Here is a 26548-nt window from a genome sequence, read left to right as displayed (position 1 = left end):
CTTCACTCTCTTTCTCCTTCCTGGGGCCATGTAAAATGTGCCGGCTTCACCTTCTGCCATGATTGTAAGTTTCCTGAGGCCTCCCTATTCATGTTTTTGGTACAGCCTGTGGAACTGTGAGTCAATTAAACCTATTTTCTTTATAAATTACCCAGTTTCAGGCATTTCTTTATAGCAGTGTGAGAATGGACTAATAAGCCAATGCTTAAGATAATCAGTCTAATTTCGTTTAATTTTAATCATTCCTTAGATATATTGTTCTAATTTGCTTTTTCTGATTACCAATGAAGTTAATCTTCCTTTTTTATCTATGTATTTGCCAGTAGGATATCGTCTTATGAAGTACCTGTTCATTTCCCCAGCCTATTTTTTTTTATTGGCCTGTCTTTTGTTCTCTTATTCATTTGTAAGAAGTTCATTACAGATTCTGGATACCTGTTTCCTGTCAGTTGTAAATGTTGTAAATATTGTCTCCACTTTGTCTTTTCACTTCCTAATGGTGTCTTTTGATTAATAGAAGCTTTAGATTTTTTGTGGTCCAATTTAACCATCTTTCCATGGTGTTGCTTTAAAGAAATCTTTGCCGATCTCAAATTCAAATTCACGAAATTCCTTCCTAAGCTTTCCTCTAAAAGATTATTGCATTACAATTCACATTTAGATTACAAACTAATATTTGTGTATGCTGTGATTCACTTTGTTTCATATGAATATCCAATTAACCCAGTACCATTTACTGAAAATGGTACCATAACCCAGTACCTTTTTCTTGATTGCCCTGAAGCACTACCATCATTAAAAATCAAGTGACTGTGTGTGTGTTGGTCTGTTTTTTGGACTTGTACCTTTGGTTTACTTGTCTAACCTTGCACCAGTACCACACTGTAGGTTTATGATCTTCATATTAAATATTTACATATTAAGACTCCAAATTATTCTCCCTCTTCCAGGTAATCTTGGCCACTCTGGGACATTTTCATTTCCATGTAAATTTTATGACAATTGATGATCAATTTGCACAAAAATACACATACACTCACAAAGCACTGAAATTAAGATTTGGAATGAATTTTATCAATTTGACCAATTTAATTGATCTGGAATCAATTTAATTAATTGTTTTACTATTAAACAATTTAAGAAGAATTGGCTTTTTTACAATATAGTCATTGAAACTATGAGCATGGCATATTACTCCTCTTATTATACCAACTCTTGAAGTTGGTAGTTTCCTGATCATAGTCATTTCATATTTCATGATAGGTGTTTGATTTCTTATGCCACTCTAAATAATCTTATACTCTTATTTTCTAAATATTTGTTGCTGGAAATTAAAATTCATTTAATTTTTTAAATTTTTCAAACAAACAAAATTTATATATTATTTCTAATATTTATATATAGGATTTATTTGAAATATTTATACAATCCTGCTATCCTTCTACATTTGCTTTTTTCTAATCTACAAATACAAATAGTACATTTCTCTTTGGGATGACCTCTTAAAGTACAATCTAGCTCATTTTGAAAAAAAAAAATCTTATTAATATTGATTCTTTGACTTGTTCCAGTGCTTCCTCAGATCATTTAAACTTATTCTTTTATTATCATAAGAGTACAATGTATTGCAATGTAAACACTCTGGACTTCGAAATCAATATGATAGCAATTTTGACTCCAGTTCCTAAATGTATTACTTGTTTTGCTTAAAAAAAATGTTACTAAAACTCTGAGTATTTCTTCATGTATAATTGGGCACATGGTGAGCAACCTCTAAGATGACCCCCAATATCCCCACCTTCTGCTTTTCGTGTCTTTGTGCAATACCCTTCTCTTGAGTGTGGGCTGGAATTAGTAACTCACTTCTGACTAACAGCATATGCAAAAATGACTGTTACTTTCAAGGTTATGTTAAAAAGAGACCATGGCTTTCATCTTGATGCCCTCTGTTGCTCTCCCATTCACTCATTCTGAGGAAAGCAGCCACTCTCTTATGAACTGATCTATCGAGAAATTCATGTGGCTATGAACTGAAGGAGGCTACCAGCCACCTGCCAGTGAGGAACTGAGACCTTAGTCCAAAAGTCTATGAAGGACTGAGTCCTGCCAACAATCACACAAATGCACTTGAAATTGAATCTCCTCCAATCAAGCCTTCAGATGAGAACAAAGCCCTGTCTGCCATATTGATTACAGTCTTGTTAAAGGCTTTATGGCAGAGGCACCCAGCTAAGCCACCTATAGATGCCTAACATACAGAAACTAGGAAATAATAAATCTTTTGTTGTTTTAAGACACTAAATGTCAGGACAATTTATGCCACAGTAACAAGTTACTAATACTATACAGAGTATATCCACCACAGATTATATGACCCTCAACAGGCATTCAGCATTCAATATTTCTAGTTAGTTTAAAAATGAAAAATTTTTATTGACCTTGTACAATACATACAATTCAATTAAAAGTGCTTCAAGTGACCAGGCATGGTAGTTCACACCTGTAACCCCAGCACTTTGCAAGATCAAGGCAGGAGGATTGCTAGAATCCAAGGGTTAAAGACTAGCCTGAGCAATATAGCAAGATTCTCTATCTCTCTATATATTTTTTAATGCTTCAGATAATTGGATAAGTAATATCTCTGACCTCCAGAAGTGTTGGGGTGACCCTCCTAACATCTATACTTTTATATACTAGACAAACTAGAAATACCTGAGATAGAAGGAATCTTATAAATTTTAAAAGAATGAACTGCTCTATTAGTTTTGGGTGACCACTCCAATCCCACTACTGGATTCATTTTGTTCTAGTATATAACACAATAAAATTTTCCCCCAAATTAGCAGTAAATGGACTGTTTTTAAAATTTCATTGCAAATTTTTCATATCACAAATCAACTGTAGAACCCAAATCAATCATGACTTCAGTATAAAACCTGATTAGTAGTAACTATAAAGATAGAAACTCATAGTTTCCTCAGGCTGTCATTCTTTTTATACAACTTAATGTCATAGTTATTTTCCCATCAAACCATTGACTATTAAATGTCAATTTAATTCCATTGATATGACATACAGTTTGCAGTTTATTTCCATTATATCTTCTCCCAAAGCATTGTGATCTCATCATGTCTTTACACAGACTTTTTTCCTTCCTTAAGCAATATTTCTAAGATAGAATGGCTTTTGAACATTATTTATAAGTACCCACTTTTCTAGACTGTTTGAAGACATTTTACATTTCTAATTAAATTTCTAGAATAGCACTGACAAAAGATAGTATTTAAAGTATATAATTCATTCAAGAATTCTTTGGATGTTAGCAGGCAGGCATACAGTTCCCAGGAGTATAATATAAAGGTGATGAAAAAAACTGGGAAGGAAAAATAAATAAGCAAATGAGTCAAACTGCATACTACTATAAATATTTACTGCAATGATTAAGATGCTTATATTCTGAATCATAAAACATAGCCATTAAACTTTATGGAAATAATCCTGCATAAAGCTCTGTATATCTTCTTACATTTTCATAATTGATGGAAAAAATATAGTCTAAAATGAAAACTAACAATAAGTTCATAAATCATGTAACTGTTTCCTTTGTCATGCTTTTGGCTAACCATTCACAGAAAGCAACAGATATGTAATGCCTGGTATGTCCAAGGTAACAAATACGAAATATATCTCTTACTTTTGTGCCTTTATTTTCATAGTTTTGAATTAGATGGCTCCAATGCTAGCATACATTTTTAAAAATATATCCATCATGATTCAGACTCTTTCTTAATTAGGGCCTGTGGGCCAGTCATCAACAACATTTTTCTTTCCTAGAACTTAAGCGGTCTGGATTTTGCCTGTCTTTCCTAGAATAGAGAGGCCTTTCTGCCAGCCAATCAGAACCTGCCAGTGGACTCAGGAAGCAGGCCTATTATTTGAATTCTTGGCTTTTCATTATCCTAGCTATAAAACAAGAAACGTCTAGACAAATAAGAATTTGGGATGGCTGCTAGATTTACTACCCAGTTGCTAAAGAAACTGTCAGGATTCACTATATTTCACCATGTTAGCAAGAAACATCAGTCACATTAACAGCCATCTTTAAAAGCAGAGTGAAGCATAACTTAACAGTTCTATCAATGAGCCCTTTAGCTGAAAAACTGCATCTGTCTCAGTTCATTAAAAAAAAAAGTCAGAAATTAAATACATCTTACAAATGTTTTTTGAACAGTTCCAAAAGCAAGGAATTGCTTCAGTTGCCCTTAGCTTATTTCTGGCCATTTTAAACATTTGGATAAGCATAATGTACTCTTCGGAGCTATTGCTATGTTAAGCATCCAGTGGAATTTAATGGAAGTTAAGCAGGGTTTTTTGTGTATTTTTATTGATATATAATATTTGCATATTTTTATGGTGTCTGTGGGTATTTTGTTACATGCATATAATATAATGTGTACTTTGATTATATCATCACACTTAATTTTATTTTATTTTCCTATGCCTAAGTCTATTTTCTGCTGCTGTAACAGAATAAAACAGAATGGGAGATTTATAATGAATAAAAATTTATTGGTTAACAGTTCTGGAGGCTGGAAAGTCCAATATTAAGGTGCTGGCGTCTGGTGAGGGCCTTCTTGCTGTATCATCAAATGGTATAAAGTGAAAGGGCAAAGAGAGGGCAAGAAAGGGCCAAACTTGTCTTTTCATAATAGTATTAATCTCACCCATGAGGGCAGAGCCCTATGGTCTAATCACCTCTTAATATCTTAATAATCCTAATATGATAATAATCACACCTGTTAATATTGTTACAATGGCAATTAAATTTATCATGAGTTTTGAAGGGGACAAACATTCAAACCATAGTACCTACTCTGTTTTTTGTTTTTTGCTTTTTTTCTGTAAGATGCTAGGTTTGTGTTACCATAGTAGCTACTCTGGAGGCACAGACAATTCTTTCTTTATATTTATTGAATGACTTAAATTCTTGTATTGAGAAACTCTATACAAGCATGCCGCATTTTGATTTGCAAATGTTATATGTATGTTACAAATACTAACTTATATGTTTTAAAATGTTTACCTTGGTTAATGAGGAGAGCTTTTAAAAATCCTGTTTGAATTAGTGCTTTTCATAAGGAATGACTTTTGAGTTTACCTTAAAGAATACATAAGATTCCCCTAGCCATGGAAGGAATATAAAGGCACTGTTGCATGGAAAAATAACCTAACCAAAGTCCTGGGAGAGCAAAAGTGTCTTGCATTGTCAGGAAGATCTTTTTTGCAGCTAAATGTATGCACATAGAGATAAATCAGAAATAAATCTTAAAAAGTAAGACTTTGTGTGTCATGCAATGGAATTTAAACTTAATTTGTTAGAGTCTGAAGAACAGTAGATTTTTCAAACGAAGTAGTAGCATGTTTCAGACAAATCACTGTTTCCTGATAGAGAGAAAAGAGAGATAAAAAATAATGGCAATAGAAAACGCCATTTAAATGGTTATTCAAACAACAGTGGTAACCGTATTTTGGTCCAAAACATTTCTGAACTTATTTTATCTAATTCTCTGAAAATCTCCCTCCTAACCAGCATTTTCCTTTTCTTTTAAGCTTGTTTTTATTTTGACTTTCCATGTAGCTCATTATTTTCAAATTTAAAATAATTAAGACCACAAATAGACTTTTCATCTCCGTGGACTTTTTTATACCTGCCTATGCTATTTCTAAGTTTATATAATCTGGAAATACTAATGTAAATCATTAAGCTTTAATTTAGGACCTATTGACAGCTGATTAAACTTTTATTTTCCTGAATGATAAAGTAATATTCTATTTATACTCAATTCCTGATGCTATACACTTGTATTTACAAGAAATATGGTTATATTATTTGAATTTTGCCAAAGTAGAGTTCATTTCTTGGACACAGTATAGTTTAATCTAATTTGCAAAAGAAATCCTAGGGAAAGATTAGACCCTAGCTAAAGCTTATTAAGAAGTCAAACCTCAAGAGCTGGCACATCTGTTCCTGTCTTCCCTTCAACTTCTACAGTCTTCCTTCTTTTAAAAAACCCTGTTTTCTTTATTTTATTGATATAGAACAGATGTAAATACTTTGAGGGTACGTGTGATAATTTAGTATATTCATACAATTTGTGAAGATTAGATCAGTGTAATTCGTCACCTTAAGTCACCTTAAATACTTGTCTTTTCTTGACGCTAGAAACGTTTAAATTATTCTCTTCTTGCTATTTTGAAATATACAATAGATTATTGCCGACCATAATCACTCTACTAATATATCAAAAGCTAGATTTATGTCTTCTATCAAACTATGTATTTGTACTCATTAGTCAACGTCTCCTCATCCCCTTCTCCCCTCCCCTTTCTGGCTTCTGGTAATCACCAATTTCCTCTCTATCTTCATGATATCCACTTTTTCAGCTCCCACATATAAATGAGAACATGCAATATTTGTCTTTCTGTGCTTCACTTACTTAACATAATGATCTCCAGTTTCATTCATGTTGCTACAAATGACAGGATTTCTTTCCTTTTTAATAGCTGAATAATATTCTATTTTGTATATATACCACATTTATCATTCATCCATTGATGGACACTTAGATTGATTTCATATTTTGGCTCTTGTAAATAGTGCTCCAATAAATGTGGGACTGTAGATATCTCTTCAATATATTGATATCCTATCTTTTGTATATATACCCAGTAGTGAAATTGCTGAATCAAATGGTAGTTCTGTTTTTTGTTTCTTTGAGGAAACTTTACAGTGTTTTTCATAGTGGTTGTACTAATTTACATTTCCAAAAACAGTGTACACATGTTCCTTTTTCTCTGCCAAGCCAGCATTCATTACTCCCTGTCTTTTTGGTAAAAGGCATTTTAACCGTGGTGAGATGATATCTTATTTTTGGTTTTGAGTTGCGTTTCTCTGATGATCAGAGATGTTGAGCAACTTCTCATACACCTGTTGGCCATTTACATGTCTTCTCTTGAAAAATGTCTATTCAGACCTTTTACCTATTGTTTAATTGGCTTATTTGGGGTTTTTTTTCCACTATTGAATTGTTTGAGCTCCTTATAAATTTTGGTTATTAATCTTTATTCAGATGGGTAGTTTGCAAATATTTTCTTCCGTTCCATGGGTTGTCTTTTTACTGTGTTGATGTGTGTGTGTGTGTGAAAGTGTGAGTGTGTGTGTGTGTCATAAGATTTTTAGTTTGATATAATCCCATCTGCCTATTTTTTGCTTTGGTTGCCTGTACTTTTGAGGTCTTACACAAAAAATGTTTGCCCAGTACAATATCCTGGAGCATTTCCATGATTTCTTCTAGTAGTTTCATAGTTTGAGATCTTAGCTTTAAGTCTTCAATGCATATTGATTTGATTTTTGTATACGGTGAGACATAGGGATATAGTTTCATTCTTCTGCATATGATTATCCAGTTTTCCCTGCATCATTTATTAAAGAGACTGTCCTTTCCCTATTGTATGTTCTTGGCATCTTTGTAAAAAATGAGTAGGCTGTAAATACATGAATGTATATCTGGGTTCTCCATTATGTCCCATTGGTCTACGTTTCTGTATTTATGATTGTAAAATACATGTTGTTTTGGTTACTATAGATTTGTAGTATATTTTTAAGTCAGGTAGTGTGATGCCTCTAGCTTTGTCTTTTATTGCTAAGGAATGCTTTGGCTGCTTGGCATCTTTTGTGATTCCATAAAAATTTAAGATTGTTTTTCTATTTCTGTGAAAAATGTCAGTGGTATTTTAACAGGAATTGCACTGAATCTGCAAATTGCTTTGAATTATATTGCCAATTTAACAATATTAATTCTTCTAATCCATGAGCATGGAATATCTTTCCTTTTTTTTGTATCCTCTTCAACTTAACTCATCAGTATTTTATATATTTCCTGTGTAGGTCACTTCTTTAGTTAAATTGATTCCTAATTATTTTATATACTTTGTAGCTATTGTAAATTGAATTATTTATCAGTTTTCACTGTTTCTTTGTGGAGTCTTTAGGCTTTTTAAAGTACAATATTATGTTATCTATGAACAAGGCTAATTGGACTTTTTTTTTCATTTTGGATGCCCTTCATTTCATTTGCTTAATTGCTCTGGCCAGAATTTTCGGTATTATGTTGAATAAAGGTGATGAAAGTGGGCATACTTGTCTTGTTCTACATCTTAGAGGAAAGGCTTTCAATTGTTCCCAATTCAGTATGATGTTAGCTGTGGATTTGCCATGTTTAGCCTTTGTTAATTTAAGGTATGTTTCCTTTCTATCCAGATTGTATGGGTTTTTTTTTTTTTTTTTTTCATAAACGAATGTCCAATTTTACAAAATGCTTTTGCAACATCTATTAAAGTCATTATATGATTCATTGTTCTTTTTTTTTTTTTTTTTTTTTTTTTTTCTCTGAGATGGAGTCTCCCTCTGTCACCCAGGCTGGAGTGCAGTGGCGCAATCTTGACTCATCGCAACCTCCACCTCTCGGGTTTAAGCGATTCTTCTGCCTCAGTCCCCTGAGCTGCTGGGACGACAGGCACCTGCCACCACGCCCAGCTGATTTTTGTATTTTTGGTAGAGACAGGGTTTCACCATATTGGCCAGGCTGATCTCGAACTCCTGACCTTGTGATCCACCCACCTCATCTTCCCAAACTGCTGGGATTACAGGCATGAGCCACCATGCCCACCCAGCCTGATTATTTGTTCTTGATTCTGCTTATGTGATGTATCATGTTCTTGATTTTTATGTTTTGAACTATCTTTGCAACTCTGGAATGACTGACTTGATCATGGTAAAAGAGCTTTTTAATGTGTTGTGGAATTTGTTTTGCTTTGTTAAGAATTTTTGCATCTGTGTTCTTCAGTGATACTGGCCTGTAGTTTTCTTTTGTTGTTGTGTCCTTGTCTCGCTTTAGTATTAGGGTAATGATGGCTTCATAGCATATGTTTGGAAGTATCCCTCCTCTTAAGTTTCCTTGAAGAATTTGAGTAGAATTTGTATTAGTTCTTCTTTAAATATTTGGTAGAATGTATGAGTAAAGTCATTAGGTCCCAGGCTTTTCTTTCATGGGAGGCTTTTTTTTTAAATGATTTTAATCTCATTGCTCACTATTGGTCTGTTGAAGTTTTCTATTTCTTCATCATTTAATCTCGGTAGGTTTTATATGTCCAGATATTTATCCATTTCTCCTGGGTCTTCATATTTGTTGGTATAAATTCATTCATAATAGTCTCTAAAAATTCTTTATATATCCAGGTCTACGTGTTCTGTCTCCTTTTTAATTTTTGAATTTTTTTTGAGTCTTCTCTTTTTTTCTTAGTTGATCTAGCAGAAGTTTTCTCAATTTTATCTTTTTGAAAAAACACCTTCTGTTTTGTTGATTTTGGGGGGTTTGTAGTCTCAATTTCATTTATTTCTGCTCTGATCTTTACTATTTCTTTCCTTCTACTAATGTTGGATTTGACTTCTTGCCTTTCTAGGTCTTTGAGGTGCATCATCAGATTGTTTATTTGAAGTCTTTCTGCTCTTTTTATATAGGCGTTTATTGCTATAAGCTTGTCTCTTTGCACTGCATTTATTGTATCCCAGAGATTTTAGTATGTTGTGTTTCTATTCTCATTTGTTTCAAGAAAATTTTTAATTTTCTTAATTTTGTCATTGACCCATTGTTGATTCAGGAACATATTGTTTAATTTTCAAGTATTTGTGTAGTTTCTGAGGTTCCTCTTGTTGATTTCAAGTTTTATTCCATTGTGGTCAGGAAAAGATATTTGTTGTGATTTCTACTTTTCTGAATATGTTAAGACTTTTTTGTGGACTAAGATTTGGTCTATTTTGGAGAATGTTCAATGCGTTTATGAAAAGAATATGTATTCTGCAGCAGTTGGGTGCAATGTCCTCTAAATGTTAGTTAGGCCTATTTGGTCTAGTGTATGGTTTAACTCTGATATTTCTTGATTTGTTGATTTTCTGTCTGGATGATCTGTCCATTGCTGAGAATGATGTGTTGAAGTCTCATACTATAATTGCATTGCAGTCTATCCCTGCCTTTAAGTCTATTAATGTTTACTTTATATATTTGGTAGCACCAGTGTTTGGCACATGGATATTTATAAGTCTTACATTCTTTTGCCAAATTCACCCCTTTATCATTATCTACTGACCTACTTAGTCTGTTTTGACAGTTTCTGATTTGTAGTTTATTTTATCTGATATATGTATAGATACTCCTGCTCTTTTTTGGTTTTCAGTTGCCTGGAATATCTTTTTCCATTCCTTCACTTTAAGTCTATGTGTGTCTTTATAGGTGAAGTGGGTTTCCTATAGGCAGCATATAATTGGGTCTTATTTATTTATTCATTGGCCACTGTGTTTCTCTTAACTGAATAATTGAGTCCATTTACATTGTGTTATTACTGATAGGTGAGGACTTAGTACTGCCATTTTGTTGCTTGCTTTCCGGGTGATTTGTAACTCCTTTCTTCCCTGTTTTTTTGTTAAGTGCTTTTCTCTGGTAGTATGTTTTAATTTACTGCTTTTTACTTTTAGTGAATAAATACAGGTTTACATTGTAGTTACCAGGAGGGTTACAAAAAACATCATATAGATAGGACTATTTTAAACAGTTGACAACTTATCTTAGAGCACAATGAAAAAAATAGAAAAAATGGAAAAATCTCTAAACTTTAACTCCATCCCCTCTACCCCAATTTTGGCTTTATGTTGTCTCAATGTACATATTTTATATGTCATATATCTTGACAGGTTGTTGTAGCTATCATTGTTTTTGATAGTTTTGTCTTTTGGGCTTCATATTAGAGTTATGAATTAACTGCACCTGACAATTACAGTATTAGAGTATTCTGGGTTTTTCTGTACTTAGTTTTACCAGTAAGTTTTATACCTTCAATTTTTTATTTTTGTATGTTAGTTTTCTTTTTCTTTCAGATTGAAGAAGACCATTTAGCATTTCTTGTAAGATGAGTCTGGTGGTGGAAAATTTGCCTGCCTTATGTTTGTCTGGTAAAAACTTTCTCTCTCCTTAATATTTAAAGGATAACTTAGCTGAATACAATATTCTTGAATGGCAGAGTTTTTTTGTTTTGTTTTGTTTTGTTTTTTTCTTTCAACTCTTTGAAAATGTCATCTCCCTCCCCACTGGGCCGTATGGTTTCCACTGAGAAGTTGATTGCCAGACCAATTAGAGCTTCCTTTATATGTTATTTGCTTCTTTTCTCTTGCTGCTTTCTGGATCCTCACTTTGTTCTTGACAAAGAATTTGATTATTATATGCCTTGAGGTAGTTTTATTTGGGTTGCATCTGTTTAGTGTTCTCCAATCTTCCTACACCTGGATGTTTATGTCTTTCTCAAGATTTGAAAAGTTTTCTGTTATTCTTTCTTTGAATAAGCTTTCTACCCCTTGCTCTTGCTCAAGCCCATCTTGAGCACTGATTGTTCTTAGATTTAGTATTTTGAGGTAATTTTCTTTTTTTATCATCTTTTTCTTTTCTTTTCTTTTCTTTTTTACCGGGTGTTGCCCTGTCACCTAGACTGGAGTGCAGTGGCTCAATTATCAGTCACTGCAGCCTTGATTTCCTAGGCTCAAGTGAGTTGAGGTCATTTTCTATGTCTCACAGCAATCTTTGTTTCTTTTCATTCTTTTTTCTTTTTTCTCTATTCATCATATATTTTCAAATGATTTATCTTCTAGCTCACTGATTCTTCTCTCTGATTGATTCATTGCACTGTTGAGAGCCTCTAGTGAATTTCTCAACTCAGCAAATGTATTTCTCGGTTTCAAGATTTCTGTTTGATTTTCGTCCTATTACTTCAATATCTTTGTTAAATTTCTTTGATGAATTACTGAATTGCTTTCTCCAAGGGAAAATCATAGTTCCCTGCTTGCTGTTGTTTCTTGTATATGTACATCTGTGTATTTGCATTGAAGAGTTGGTTATTTATTCCAGTCTTCTTTGTCTGGCTTGCTTTGGTTTTTACTGGATATGTTTCCTTAGACAGTCTTTGTAATTGATTCTATTATTTTCCTTTTGTCCCCCAGGTTGCAGCCTCCTTTTCAACACTAAATGGCACCTTCTGCCCAGGTTTGACTCAATTCGAGTAAGCAATCACTACCCATCCCATATGGAAGAGACCCCAAAGGGGTATCCTGATAGTGTGGGATGGCTTTCTAGGGGTTCATGCTCAGGGTACCTGTGGAACAAACCTCCTACAGCGTAGTGCTGCTGAACAGCCACTCTAAATTGCCATTTCCTTTGGCTGAATTACAAAGCAGGGTTTCCAGGGCTGGGAATGGTACTCCTGCCTCTCCCCTTTGTCTCTGACTGTCCTCAGGACATTTCTCCTTTTAGGCACCCTCTATGATTATCATGGTTGAGACAGGGACAGGTCTACTTCCAGGGATCCCCAGATGGTGGAGAATTTGGTGATTCAATTAAATCTTACTTTTTTCATTTTAGAAACTGTGAGATGGGGGAAATTTTCCATGTACTTGGTTCTGGGCAGTTTGGGAACAGGAGTGTCTCAGATATGAAAGGCTAATTCTTTTAGTTTCTGATCAGATTTTTTCAGTTCTCTGTGGCCCCTGAGAACTGTCTCCTTTTCATATTTGTGTTTTTGTATATTGCAGGTGATAATCTGGGTACTGTATATTTGATTTTGGTTTTCTTTTTGGGTAGTAAAGCCAGCTTGCTTCTACACCATCATTTTGGACCTGGAGGTTTTAAAGACTTCCCTCTTTCATCATCAAAGTTCAAAAGGAAAGCAACAAGCACAGCAATATGAGGAAACAGGTCAGAGAACTGAGCTGTCTGTTTGAGGAACTTCTCCAGTGGGCAGCTGGTTTTAACTGTGATCTAAGTTAAGGAAGACCAAAGGCAGGGCTGGCAACTAGCTATGGAGGTTAATTGGAGTCAGGAAAAGTAAGTTTTAAGGCAAGTATTAGGTCAGCTTTTGAGGCCTAGGCTCTAAGGAAATAAGTGAGAGATGACTATAATCCAGTACCATAGACAGCTTCATGGGCACATTCCAGGGAAGATGTTATGTCTCACAACAAAGTGACAATTAAAGAGGGACAAGAAAGAAATGGGGAAAGAAAATTATGTCTTGGCTATCTATGTCCTATGCTGACAAAATGACAAGTGCAAAATTAGATGGGTACTTGGTAAGAGGGAAATAGCAAGGAGGCCAGTAAGGCTGGAAGACGGTGAACAAAGTGAGAATAGGAGTAGTTAAATTCAGTGAGGTAACAGGAGGCAGATTATGTAAGGCACTGAAGGTCAGAGAATAGGCTTTGGATTTTACTGAATGTAGACAAAAATGATATAATCTGACATATTTTTTAAAAATTCACACTGATTGCTGGGTAGAAAAGAGATGCTAGGAGTCTAGAGCACAAGTGGGGAAACCAGTTGAAGATTTTTACAGTAATTCAGGCAAGAGGTATTGTATCTTGAACCAAAGTAGTAGTAATGGAGATATTGAAAATGGTCAAATTTAAGATACATTTTGAGGTATAACCAACAATATTTGCTGATAGAATGAATGTGAGATAAAGAAAGGAGGCAAATATGACTTTAGAGTTTTGCTTAAACAACTGCAAAGATGGAATTTCAATTAACTGTACACAGTTATGTGCCATACAACGTTTTAGTCAATGATTGACCACATATACAATGGTGGTCTCATAAGATTATATTTACACATGTGTAGATGCAGAAATACTTACCATTGTGTTACAATTGCCTGCAGTACTCAGTAAAGTAACATGCTGTTCAGGTTTGTAACTTAGGAGCAACAGGTCATACCAGATAGCCTAGATTTATAGACTATAACATCTAGGTCTGTGTAAGTAAACTTTTTGTTTGCACAATTAGGAAATCACCTAAGGACACAATTCTCAGAACATATCCCCATTGTCAAATGATGCATGACAGAAATTATATACGGACAAGATTACAGAAAGAGCTGATTCTAGTGTTTATGATGGGGAATAAGGTGTCTGATTTGAGACATGTGATGCTTGAAATGTCTGTTAGGCATTCAAGTGGAGACATCAGATAGATAATTGGACATACAAGAGTGAAATCTAGGCTAGAGTTATGAATCTTGAAATCTATAGCATTTAAAGCAAATTGGATTGAGATCACTTATGGAGTGAGTTTACATAGAAAAGAGTGGTACTCTAAGAATTGAGCTTTGAGAGATTCCAAAGCTTAGAGATTAGAAAAATGAGAAAGAACCCACAAAAGATGGGGAAAGAATGACTAGTGGGATAGGAGAGAGAGTGTTGTCCTAAAATCCAAGCACAGAAAGTAGTTCAAAAGCAAGAGACTAATTAACTGTACCTAATTCTATTGGAAGAGGTCAATAAATTTGAGGACTGAAAGTAAACTGCTGAAATGAGCAACAAAGAGATCACAAATGGTCTTGACAAAAGCAGTTTTGGTTAAATGGGGAAGAAAGATTTATGAAGTGGGTTCAAGAGAGAATGAGAAGAGAGGAAGTAAAGATGAGTTTAGATAATTGTTCCTTGAGTTTTGCTACAAATAGAGTAGAATATAAACAGAAGATGATATAAGAACAGGGCAGGGTTTAGTAGGTGAGAGATATTACAGTATATGTGCATGTTGATTTAAATTATCCAGTAGAGAATGAAAATTTGATGATATGGAAGGGCAGCAGTGCTGGAATAATTAGATGTAGGAATGTTTTGGCAGTAGCTAGCAACATTGTTGAGGAAGAGAGCTAATGTAATCAGTCACATCGGACTCTTCTCTGTCTCTGAATTCACCCTCATATTAATCAGAATCACTTTATTCCTAGAGTGTTAAACTTAAAATTTCTGACACCATTCTAGTATTTTGTCTTTGATTTTTAATCTATTATATACACTTTCTCTCCTTGCTACAGCTCTTGTTGCTCCTGTTAATATTGTTAGAAATAAATTTTAACTCATTTTAAGTACCAACATAAAACTTTCTTTTCTCCCTGAAAGATGCCCTCCACCCCAGCATCTTTTCCTTTATGATGTCATCAACATGATAAAATGTAAAGAAAAGAAAAATATGTTCTGAGCACCTTAGGTGACAACATATTTAAAATCTATTCTTTCTGTTTTGTTGCAAGTAGAATTGAATATTTTAAAACGTATTGATTGCTCACAGAATCCCTAGGAAAGAAAATTGAGAAAGAATGCCCAAAATCATGTTGTATAACCAATTTGTGAAAGATACCACTCTGCAACCAATCCACCTAGCACTTTTGTTGGACTTTGTCCCAGGGCCACTGCTACTCCCAGCAATGCTATCTTCCCCAAGTCCCTAATTGGGGAAGGGAATTCTTAACATGATCATGAGTGAGGGTTACATATCTTTCGAGTGAAGTTCACATCATCAGCAAAGGAGACCAAGAAAGTAAGTGTCTAGTATTTTCAACTACTTTACTGTGAAGCAGGCCCCCTTCTAAGTGCTTTAATTGACCAAGTTTCTGATTCCTATCACCACAGAGCTCCATCAGTCTAATTTTCGTAAATCTCATTGACATCTATCCTAGAAAATATAAATGATGTATATATCTTGTTGTTGTTGTTGTTGTTGTGTTTAAGTCGTTGGTAAAATTTAGAATGTCTTACGTTTTCCATATTATCTTCCTATTAGGAACAGAACATTTCTTTTAGGAGGGGAATACTTTCCAAACATACTCTATCTATAATAGAATACATTTTTGATCACCTACCATGTACCAGGTAGATACTAGTGATAAAATGCCAACACACTTTTCCTATCATTAAAAATAGAGAGTTTATTGAGATATACAAGAATACACATAATGCTGTAAAACAAAGTGTGCTTAAGTGGTAGATGAAGAAGGAAAGAAATTAACATTTATTAGGTGGCTACTCTGAATCTGACATGATGTCAGGCACTTACTTCATTTATTATCATAGTAAACTTCTATATTAAATATTATGAGAGAGATTAAATGACATGAATTTAATCCATACAGGTAATATGTGATGGAGCTGGGATGCAAATCTAAGCACTTCCTTTTCAGAATCATGTAGGTAGGAAAATTGTCTAGCTCTCTACTCATCAGTCCCCTATTCCATTCAGGTCTCACCTGCCACTGAGTACCCATTCATTCAAGTCCAATGTTTTAATAACATTTCTGGCCTTATGTAAGAGCTCTGTAAGAACATCTGTCTTAGTAGTTTTATTTTAAAGCTCATAAAAATAGTTAAGAATAGCTACCAGTAATAATAATTATCTATAACTATTCAGACTCTATGCTTCAGATTCTAGCCTCCTGCTACACATACTCAAGAGTTTAAGTACTTGAACCATCTTAATTTTCCATCTCCCATAGGTCTCTGACCATTTTGCCCTTAATCTCTCAGGCTGGTATCCTGATCCCTACAACCTGACAGTTTTAAACTGAATATTTTGTGTTATCCCTCTGTTTCCTAGCTGACCTCTCTTACCTTCCTTTTTACCATATTAGTTAATATTACTTCTACATGGCCAACCCCAGCTTCTGACTTCTGCTAACTTATCCTGCACACTTAACATCCAAGACTTAGCAGGATAGTTTAACTTTAGGAAAGTCGTAACAGCACTGGCGAATAAAGTCAGCAAATAAAATTCAAAAGTAAACATAGAACTTCTGAGACTATAGTTGATAAGTTTAGTAACACCTGAGAATAGTTAGTAACACTTGTTCCTGTTTTCTGTCAAAGTTTTAAATACTCAACAGATAAATTTTATTGAGATGTGTCCAGCGGTTATTTTAGCAAATCTGCCTCATTTGACTTAGTCTAAGTAGTAATCGTTGGGTATTAAAATAGTTCAATCTGAGTAAGCAAATGAAGGTTTGCTCACAGTTCATCAATTTTGGCAGATTAGAGAATAAAACATAAGTACCATTCTTTCAGAGATTGTGACCCACACAATTAAAACATTCTAATTTTACCAGTCTGGCCTCTTCCATATCCTGTTGGTTATATAGTGAACCTACTACTGCTCTATTTGCCCATGAACTTGAAGATATGGCTATGAAGCATCAAATGAAGATTGGACAATTATCTACTTATTTGAATAGGAATACCAACTATAAATTTATGGCCTCTGTTTTACTAGTTTTAGTCATTTTACTGAATCGTTTGATTTAGCTGGCCACTTAGATCAAGTGATTAAATAAATGCTTAAAGTATTAAGAACCTACTTGTGGACACCAAAACTGACAATCATTCCCTGTTTCAAAAAATACTTGCTGCTGCTGATGTTACTTCTACTTGTATCCTAGGTATAGTCATGGCAACCATCACATGTGCAATGTCAGCAATTGACTAAGTAGTACAAATTAAATGCAATGCCAGCAACTACTAAGTAATTGGGATACATTCATTCATCCAGGTTTAATGTGATGCTTCTGTGAATGTCCCAGAAGATAAAAATTTTTTGAAAAAAGAATTTTTTGTTGTTTCTGAGATATGAGGAAGTGCTCAAATCTTCCTCTCTTCAAAATGTCAGAGAGTACCTATTCCAGACTTGCACGCCTAAACTTTTACCAATGGTGGAAGTTGGTATGATTCTCCTGTGCCACTCAGATCATAGGATTCATATCACAGAGCTTCTGGGACCCTGGCTTGTGCAAGCTCCATATAAGCCCTGGATATTCAATAGCATTTCCTTAGGGAAGGAGAATGTTATGAAATGGAAAGCACATGAAGCTATTTGGCATCTCTTATTTTTTAAAAATGTACTATAATTTTAAGTAATTTAAATGCAAAATAGGATTTCTAATTTCATCACCTATGCCAAAATTTCCATGACATTTCATGACACTGTCACTCTAGTATTTGCATATTTCTTTCTGTCTCAGTGAAATTGGTGTTTGAGGATTCTTTGCATATTCCTAGCTGAGTTTACTGTCAAACACAGTAAAATTTGCATATTTTTGTCTTACAAACTCAAAATAAGTTTTGATCATATTTGAATTATGTAAGCCATTTTCCCCCTTTGAAACATTTTACTTTACAGAAAGTTTCTTGTCTTAAAAGTTACAGTAATAAATAATAAACATCACAGTAAAATTAACACCTTCATTTTCTCTATTTTTGTCATTGCAGTGTTTAATCTTTAGTTTGATTAATCTAAATTCTATCTCTCAGAAGAACACAAGCGGAATCAAGAGAAAACCTACAAAATCAGGATTATGTATATGCAGCTCCTAGTACAATGCTTATCCTTAGTAAACATTCAACAGCTAGTAATAATAGTAGCACAACTTAAGCAGACTTCTAATTCGCTTACTCCTCAAAGACTATTGAGGAGTAGGCCCTGAGTTTGTCAGCTGGTTTGTGGATATGATCCACCTTCTGGCACAGATACAAAGTAAACCACAGTTCTTGGGTCAGGAAGCTTAGTGTACAGTGACAGAGACAGAAGGTTTGTGCAAAGTGCTATTTGTGCAAAGTGTGTTGGGTAATAGAGGAAATGACTAACTATGGGATGTTGAAGCCAGAAAATGGTTCACAAAGCAAGGGACTTTTGGGCTTTAGAGATTCTGTGGGAGTTTTTCCAATAAATAGAATTACTTAGTAGAGAGGGCCTTTAGGGGAATTAAAGATAACTGAATTATTGCTCTTTTTCCAGCAACATCGGGCCCAAGATTTTCTGATATCCCAGGAATGAGACCCACCTCCTCCCTATCACCCCATCTTCAGCTGAAGGCAAGAACAGCCACCCCATGACCTCCAAACTCAGTGCTCTGTGGCTTCTGAAATGAATTTCATCATGTTTCCAATACCAGTTCCCTTGTATCACCATCAGAAATCCAAGCTTCCCAGCTCACCTAATTTCACAGATATTTATCACCACCCTGCTTTCAGTGTCACCTATCTGATCACATCTCCCACATTCTTGATCATCCAAGTCCTTCCACCAAAGCTTGTTTCCAGTTGTCAGAAAATTCCTCTACTTCCTTAACCTCTTTATTGAACATTTCCTTCAGATTCTTGTTGAAATTAACCTGACTCCAGCAAACCCTGCTTTCCCTAGAGCCCTTCAAGAGGAAAATGTCTTTATTTTTCCTTTTTTCCCCCCTGAGATGGAGTCTCACTGTATTGCCCAGGTTGGAGTGCAGTGGAGCCATATCAGCTCACTGTAACCTCTGCCTCCCCGGTGAAAGCAATTGTCCTGCCTCAGCCTCCCGAGTAGCTGGGATTACAGGCGCATGTCACCATGCCCGGCTAATTTTTTGTATTTTTAGTAGAGACGGGGTTTCACCTTGTTGGCCAGGCTGGTCTTGAACTCCTGATCTCGTGATCCATCCACCTCGGCCTCCCAAAGTGCGGGGATTACAGGCGTTAGCCACCACACCCAGCCTATTATTTTCGTCTTATATACTACGTACTACATGTGCTTAGAGCTTGAAGTAGTGTCCTCTCTGCTCCCTGTTGCTGCTTCCAAACTGTCACTCCTACTTCACCCTTCAAAACTCTCATGTCTTTTGAAATACATGTTCTCATACTTTGCCACTATAGATTCCCAACTTAGGGACCTCTGAGTCACTGCTATTCTCTCATTTATATATTTTCTGTCTTCATGGCTATCTACTTCAAAATCCAATTAGATGACCCAACTAACACCTTGACCTCAATCCCTTTGTTTCCTTATCTCTGATAATCTTGTTCTCTATCACTCTTCCATGACCCACTCACATGTCATATCTAGACATTGTCATCTCCCTGTACCATCTCTGAATTTCTCTTTTAAACATCTCATTGCAACTGTCATCTCCTATTCTTCTAGCCTACTTACTCTGGTACTCCACTCATGCAATTCATCATTTCATTACTAGCACTAATTCATTAACCCTATAACTTTCCTTTGTTCATCTTACCCTGTGTCCTCACATGTCACCTGTACAGCTTGTTTTTCATGTTTTCCATCACATAACTACCTTTTTTTTTTTTTTTTTTTTTTTTTTTGAGAGAGAGAGAGACTGAGTCACACTCTATCACCCAGGTTGGAATGCAGAGGCATAATCATAGCTCACTGTATCCTCACCTTTCTGGGCTCAAGTATTCCTCCCGCTCAGTCTCCTGAATAGTTTAGACTACAGGTGCTCGCCACCACACCCAGCTAACTTTCTTATTTTTGTGGAGATGGAGGTCTCACTGTGTTGCCTAGGCAGGTCTTGAACTCCTGGGCTGAAGCAATACGCCTGCCTAGGCCTCCCAAAGTGTTGGGGTTACAATCATGAGCCACTGTGCCCAGCTTTACTTTCTAACAAATGTCTTTAATGCCCCTTTTTCTTTCTCCCTCAATTATTCTTCTCTGGCAAAACCTAAACACTGGTCAAATCCACCTAACTGTTAATCTGTTCCTACATTTAAGTGGTTGAACACTGCTGGAAAATATTACATAATTATGCTTATTGGAATCAGTGTGAACAACATCTTGCTGAAGACAATGCCTAATTCTATGCTTTCATCTGTCACTTTCTGCTCATTGAAAGATTTTTTTCTGTAGATATGTTACCTATTATTGTGTGTTTCAGCTTGAGTGTACTTGCATTTAACACCACCATAAGTGCATTTTTATATAGAATTCTCTCAAGACAACATTCCATAAGCCAGTGAATTGACCTCTATCTCCTTTTCAGCTCTTCATGGAGTAACAAAAATGCAGGATTTCCTTACAACTAGCTGTAGCAACAAATTGCTACAGAACACATATTTAGTGCATTATGCGTTTGCTTTCTGTTGTGTTTTGCTTTATTTCACATGTATAGCCTTTAAGAATCTATGGCCTAGATAAGCCTTTAAATACCGAGTCATTTAACATTGTAATCCATAACCATTTTATCTTTCCCTTGTCCCCCATACAAGATTTTGGACCACATGTAATTTCCATCTTCCAACTATCAGATATTGTTCAAGGGCATTTAACTTCCTACTCTCAGATGTTGTTAAATGTACTGACTCAGTTCTTCCAAAGCCTATAAAGAATGCATCCTCACCAGGTACCTTTGCTTTGTCCTACAGCTCAAACTCAATAAGCTCCAAATCTTTAGTCTCTACAGACTGCATCTGCTTTAGAAAAACTGCATTGTGTCTGCCACAGCCCTCATTGAATGTTTTTTGGTTTTTATTTTTTTAGGGGGAGGAATGAGGGTCTATGAAGGAAAGATGTCTCCTTATTTGTAAAATAATAAGAATATAATACATATCATGAGATTTTTCTGATGTTTCAATGAGTTAATGTATGTAAATGTCAGCAGAGTCCTGGCATGTAGTAAGCATCTAATAAATGTCACTTTTATAATAATTATTAATACTTAGCCCAGTCTCTCTACCCTTGGCTTCACATTACTAATATTTACCAATTAACTCAAGGAAAAAACACTTTTTTTTTTTGGTTGGTTTTCTTTGCCTCTTTGTCATCTCTTCTCTTCTTATCTCCAGAGTCTTTTCTAGTCATCTATTGGCCTCTCTTCTGAGTAGGTATAATAAGGGCCTCTCCCTCTTGTTCATTCTAGTACTTCACTCTAATTATATTGTCTTCCACTTTCATTAAGGTGCTTTGGGAAATTTATCAAGTAATAATTGTAAAATAACCACCCTAATGCTACAGTTGTTTAGAAGTAAAAATTCCAATAAACATAAACATTAAAATTAGTTTTAACTACAACATTTGTTCTTTCTATAAGATCCATGGAGTAAATTTCTTTTCAAAATTTACCAGAAGCCCTTGAAACGTTCATCAGTATTTCTAGATTACTAACGGTGATCAGAAATTTCAAGCCCTCTAGTGGTCAATAATATCTTGCTCATTCTCTAAGACTGACAGTATTCTTCAAATAAATTGAAAAATGAGTATGACTTACAAAAAGTATTTCCACCAAGAGTGGATTAGATATTATCCATGTCCCCTTCTCAGCATACTACAACTCAAGCCAAATTATTCATTATACCAAAAAGTTGTTAGATATCAATGTTAATTAAATTTTACTAATATATTTATTTTTATTAGGAATAAGAAAAAAATCACAAAACACAAGATAAATTATCAGTTCTTCCTGACTTGAAAGTGGGGAAAATATTTTAGAAATACAATAAATTGAGTTTTTTGGCTTCAGGACCAGAGGTGGCCACTTATTATTTATACATGTTACTTAGAGGAGGTAATAGATATTTCTAAGCACCAGTTTCTATCAGCTTTTTAAAAACTCTAGACTATAATATTTACCTGAAATAAATTATAGGAAGCAAACAAGATTAAAATACAGATTTTGACTAATTTACTACATGGAGCAGAATAGGTGCTCATCAAATCCATAAAATAATCATGGTGTCATCACTATTGAGTAATAAAGGAAAATTAAGATATTTCTCTAATGTCTTACAAAATTCGTATTCTTACTGGAATTACCTGATTAAATCTAAAATCAAGTGCATTTTTGTGCATTTAAATGACAATTATTCCAAGTTGTATATGACTTAATAAGATAGTTACCTTTTTGCAAAACTCTATGATTTAAGTTTTTAATTTAACTCACAGTTTGCTATTTTTTAAACTGCAGAAACACGTCTTTTTCTTCCATTTCAGGAATTAAAAACAAAATTAATTTTATTCAAAAAAATGGCTAGCTATAAATAACTGCAGTGATTCTGTGTAGTTAACTTAAGGCTATTACAAATATTTAAAATTAAAAAGAAAAAACAGAGACATAAAAATAGTAATGCATGGAAATGACATCTGACTTTTTAATCTCTAAAAAGTAAATTAGTTTGTGATGCAATTACGTGATAATTATGTTTTATTTGTAAAATATCCTTGCTGCATTGTGTGATTGAGTATACATATAATACTTAAAAATAAAAAGACATATTATTATTCTCTCTTTTTTTCGGTTAAAGAAAATGTATAGACTTTTTCACTCATATAGACCAGGTAACAATTTATCATATTTTACTATAAAGTCACCAAGTGAAGCTTTAATGAATTTTATATGTAGGGACATATGTCTACTTCCTTGACCTAATTTCTCTGCCAAATTTAGATCTAGAAATATGTAAATATAGTGTAGCGGTTTTTTTCTTCAAGCCACATAGATTCTTAGTTGGAAAGGACCCCTGTACCAAAAGACAGATAAAAGAAAACAACAAAAAAATTAACATGTATATTTCATGTATACATAGGAGACACCCAGGGAATGAGTAATTCTCAAAGGAGTGGCTTTGAATCCCCGCTTGCATAGCATCTTCAACAAAGAACAGTAAATTTTTTAGAGAAATAAGACAAAGGAAAAAGACTTTGAATCTCGATGGGCAGCAACTTGGCGAAAGGCAAATAAATGATGGATAAAGGCTAGTCAGTAAAGCTTATTAATGTAGATTCCTTGGGTATTCCAGATGATAAGGGTCCAAACCTTTTGTCTTTATAAATCGATATACCGCTTTTAGGCAAATAAAAACTACAAATAAAAAAAGGGAGGGCAGGAAGCTTTCCTGCATTTGCTTCTTCATAATTGTCTTCAGCAAAATGTGAACAATCCACATTTTGGGACTGCATATTCTGGTCTCCTACAGTAATTCTGTAGGGTTCAATCTATACTAAAAAAGAAGTAAGTATGCCAGATAAAATAAAGAATGCCCAGTTAAATTTGAATTTCAGACAAACAGTGAATAATTATTTAACATCAATATGTCCCATGCAATAATTTTATGCATACCGTGTCTCAAATATTACATGGGCATATACTAAATAATTTATTGTTTATCTGAAGTTCAGATTTAACTAGGTGACCTGTATTTTTATTTGCTAAATTTGATAACTTCAAAAGAAAGATTAAAATTATTTTTGGTAAAACATACAAAACAAATATTTCAACAATCATACCTTATATTTTAACTGAAGAATAAATGGATCTCCAGTCCCCTAGAAATGCAAAGTCAGCCTATAAAGAATTTTAAACACATGGAGAAAAAAAAAAAACACTAGCTCTTGCTCCAAATCTAGATCATTTTTATCATTTGTACTTGTTATATTTCTCATTCTAATACAAACATAAATAATCAAGTCAACTCTTAGGAAATTTATGTGGTTAGTGAGCAGTCTGAAATATAAAAACTAGAACTGGGTGCGATGGCCCAGGCATGTAATCCCAGCACTTTGGGAGGGCAAGGTGGGAGAATTGCTTGAGCCCAAGGGTTCAAGACCAGCCTGGACAACATGGTGAAATCTCTCTCTACAAAAAAAGTGCAAAAATTAGTCAAGTGTGGTAGTATGTGCCTATAGTCCCAGCAGCTTGGGAGGCTGAAGCGAGAGGACCCCTTGAGTCCAGGAGGTCAAGTCTATAGTGAGCCATGATTATGCCACAGCACTCCAGTCTGGGCAACAGTGAGTCTCTGTCTCAAAAAAAAAAAAAAAAAAAAAAAAAGAAAAGAAAAAAGAAAAGAAAAGAGGTTTTGAGAAGAACTATCACGTCTACCAAATTCTATCTAATTGACAACTTATTTTTTTAAAACATATCCTTACCTTCTGAATCACAGCTAATTGAGCCAGGAATGGGTAGCACATTCAATCAAAATATCTTTTCTGGAGATTTGCAATTTATTCATTTTATTCATATTCATTTTCTTTGGGTGATTGGATCTGAAACATGCAAACCCATGATCATTTGATGGGGCCTCCACTTGACCATATGCTGCCTTTTGGAAACTAGAAGAGATACCCTTTCTAGGACAACTCAGTCCTCGGGGTTCACTACATGGCTAGCAGAACTAGGACTGTATTTTAACTCCCTCAGCTGAATATCCTTGTGTAGTGAGCAACCCCTATACCCTTACGGGGTATCCTTGCCCTTTTATGCCATGTAAAACAAACAGTAGAGCACAGAAAGAAGTACAAATGAGAGATGCAGTCAGAATACTGCTAGTTTTTTGATATTTTTCCATTTCTAAATTCTAAATCTCTTTGAGATAAGGATTATTCCTGTCATTGCATTCTGCAAAATATACTTGAATCGTTACAATAAATTCTTCCTCTTCTTTCTGCCACTTGAAATCAAAGAATTGCAATTAGTTACATAAATACCGGCTTTAAAGTAATGTCTAGGAATCACTGGCAGATTCTGATAAGATTCTGCCAATAACCTATATTGAATTGATGTTTGAATACATCATAGTGCCTTCCTTTCACTTCTAGATTGATCTCTTAAAATCCCTTTCAGATTCTGGGTCTCTGAAGGTTTCAGATTGATAAATCCTTCTTGAATATAGTGAACAAAAAGGATTGTCTTCAAATGAATCTAGAATGAGTTTAATTTTCATTCACTTCCTATGTATAATGGCTTCCTCAGGCTGGACAATAAGCCATATTGTCATAAAATGCCTTTTTTCCCCTTTGGAACAATTCATAAACATAAAATTGGAGAGGTGGTACAAAAAGAAGAAATCAGAAACTTATATACAAACACATTTTAATGACATAAAGAAACAAAGATGGAAACAGAGAGATAAACAAGAACCAAAGTGGAACCACTGAATATGTTATTACAATAAAACCTCTCTGAGCAGTAGCTTATAGTTTACCAAAATTTTTTGTTTTGTTCTGTTTTATTTTACTATGATGGTTGTGGGGGAAAGTCTTGTTTTCTTACACACTGTGACATCTTGGGCATTCACAGAACCATTTTCATATATTAGTTTCCTTCTAGCTGGAGGAATAGGGAGTTGGCACTCACTTTCTTTATTATTGTGTATGAGAGGTAAACTCACTTGAGCGTGTAGTTCATTATAAACATCTTTTGTAATCATGTGTTTACAAGCATCAATTTCACATAATACTTTCCAGAGGATGTTCCTGCCATTGTTTGCAGCATAGTAATAAGATATTTTCCTTCTTATAGTTACAATCACAGTTTGGATCTAAATAAATATTTCGCTGACATAGAAATTACCATTTCATGAATCTGAGATAAGAAATTTAGAGCAGGTAAAAGTATCAATATTTTCTTACTTTATACTTAATTTTATTCTATATCAACAAAAATCCCTAAAGAGTAAACTTCCTAACTTCATTTTATTAATTTTCAATTATTTTAATATATAGTCACATATAAAACAAATATTTTTATTTTCATTTAGTGATTCTCTAATATATGCATCTTGGTAGCATCTTATATATTATATTCTCAGAATGAGCTTTGGGAATACAAGAGACCTGGATCAAATGACAGAGCTATCTGCCTTCTAGTAGGTGTGACATTATGGAAGCAAATATACCACTAATTGAATCTTGTTTGCTAAAACCTACAATAGATATAATAAGCTTTAGTTTTCTGAGTTGTTGAAGAGGTTAAAAGCGACATATAAAATGTTGTTGAAAAAAAAACAGGTTCTTGTCACACGACCAGGAAAATTTAGGCACGCGGATGCATTGGAGGGTGAGTAGGGCAGGATTTATCGGGTGAAAAG

This window comes from Rhinopithecus roxellana, chromosome 2 (genome assembly GCF_007565055.1).
Source record: "Rhinopithecus roxellana isolate Shanxi Qingling chromosome 2, ASM756505v1, whole genome shotgun sequence".
Taxonomy (NCBI): Eukaryota; Metazoa; Chordata; class Mammalia; order Primates; family Cercopithecidae; genus Rhinopithecus; species Rhinopithecus roxellana.
The sequence above is the reverse complement of the archived record's forward strand: the minus strand, read 5'-3'. Positions refer to the sequence as shown.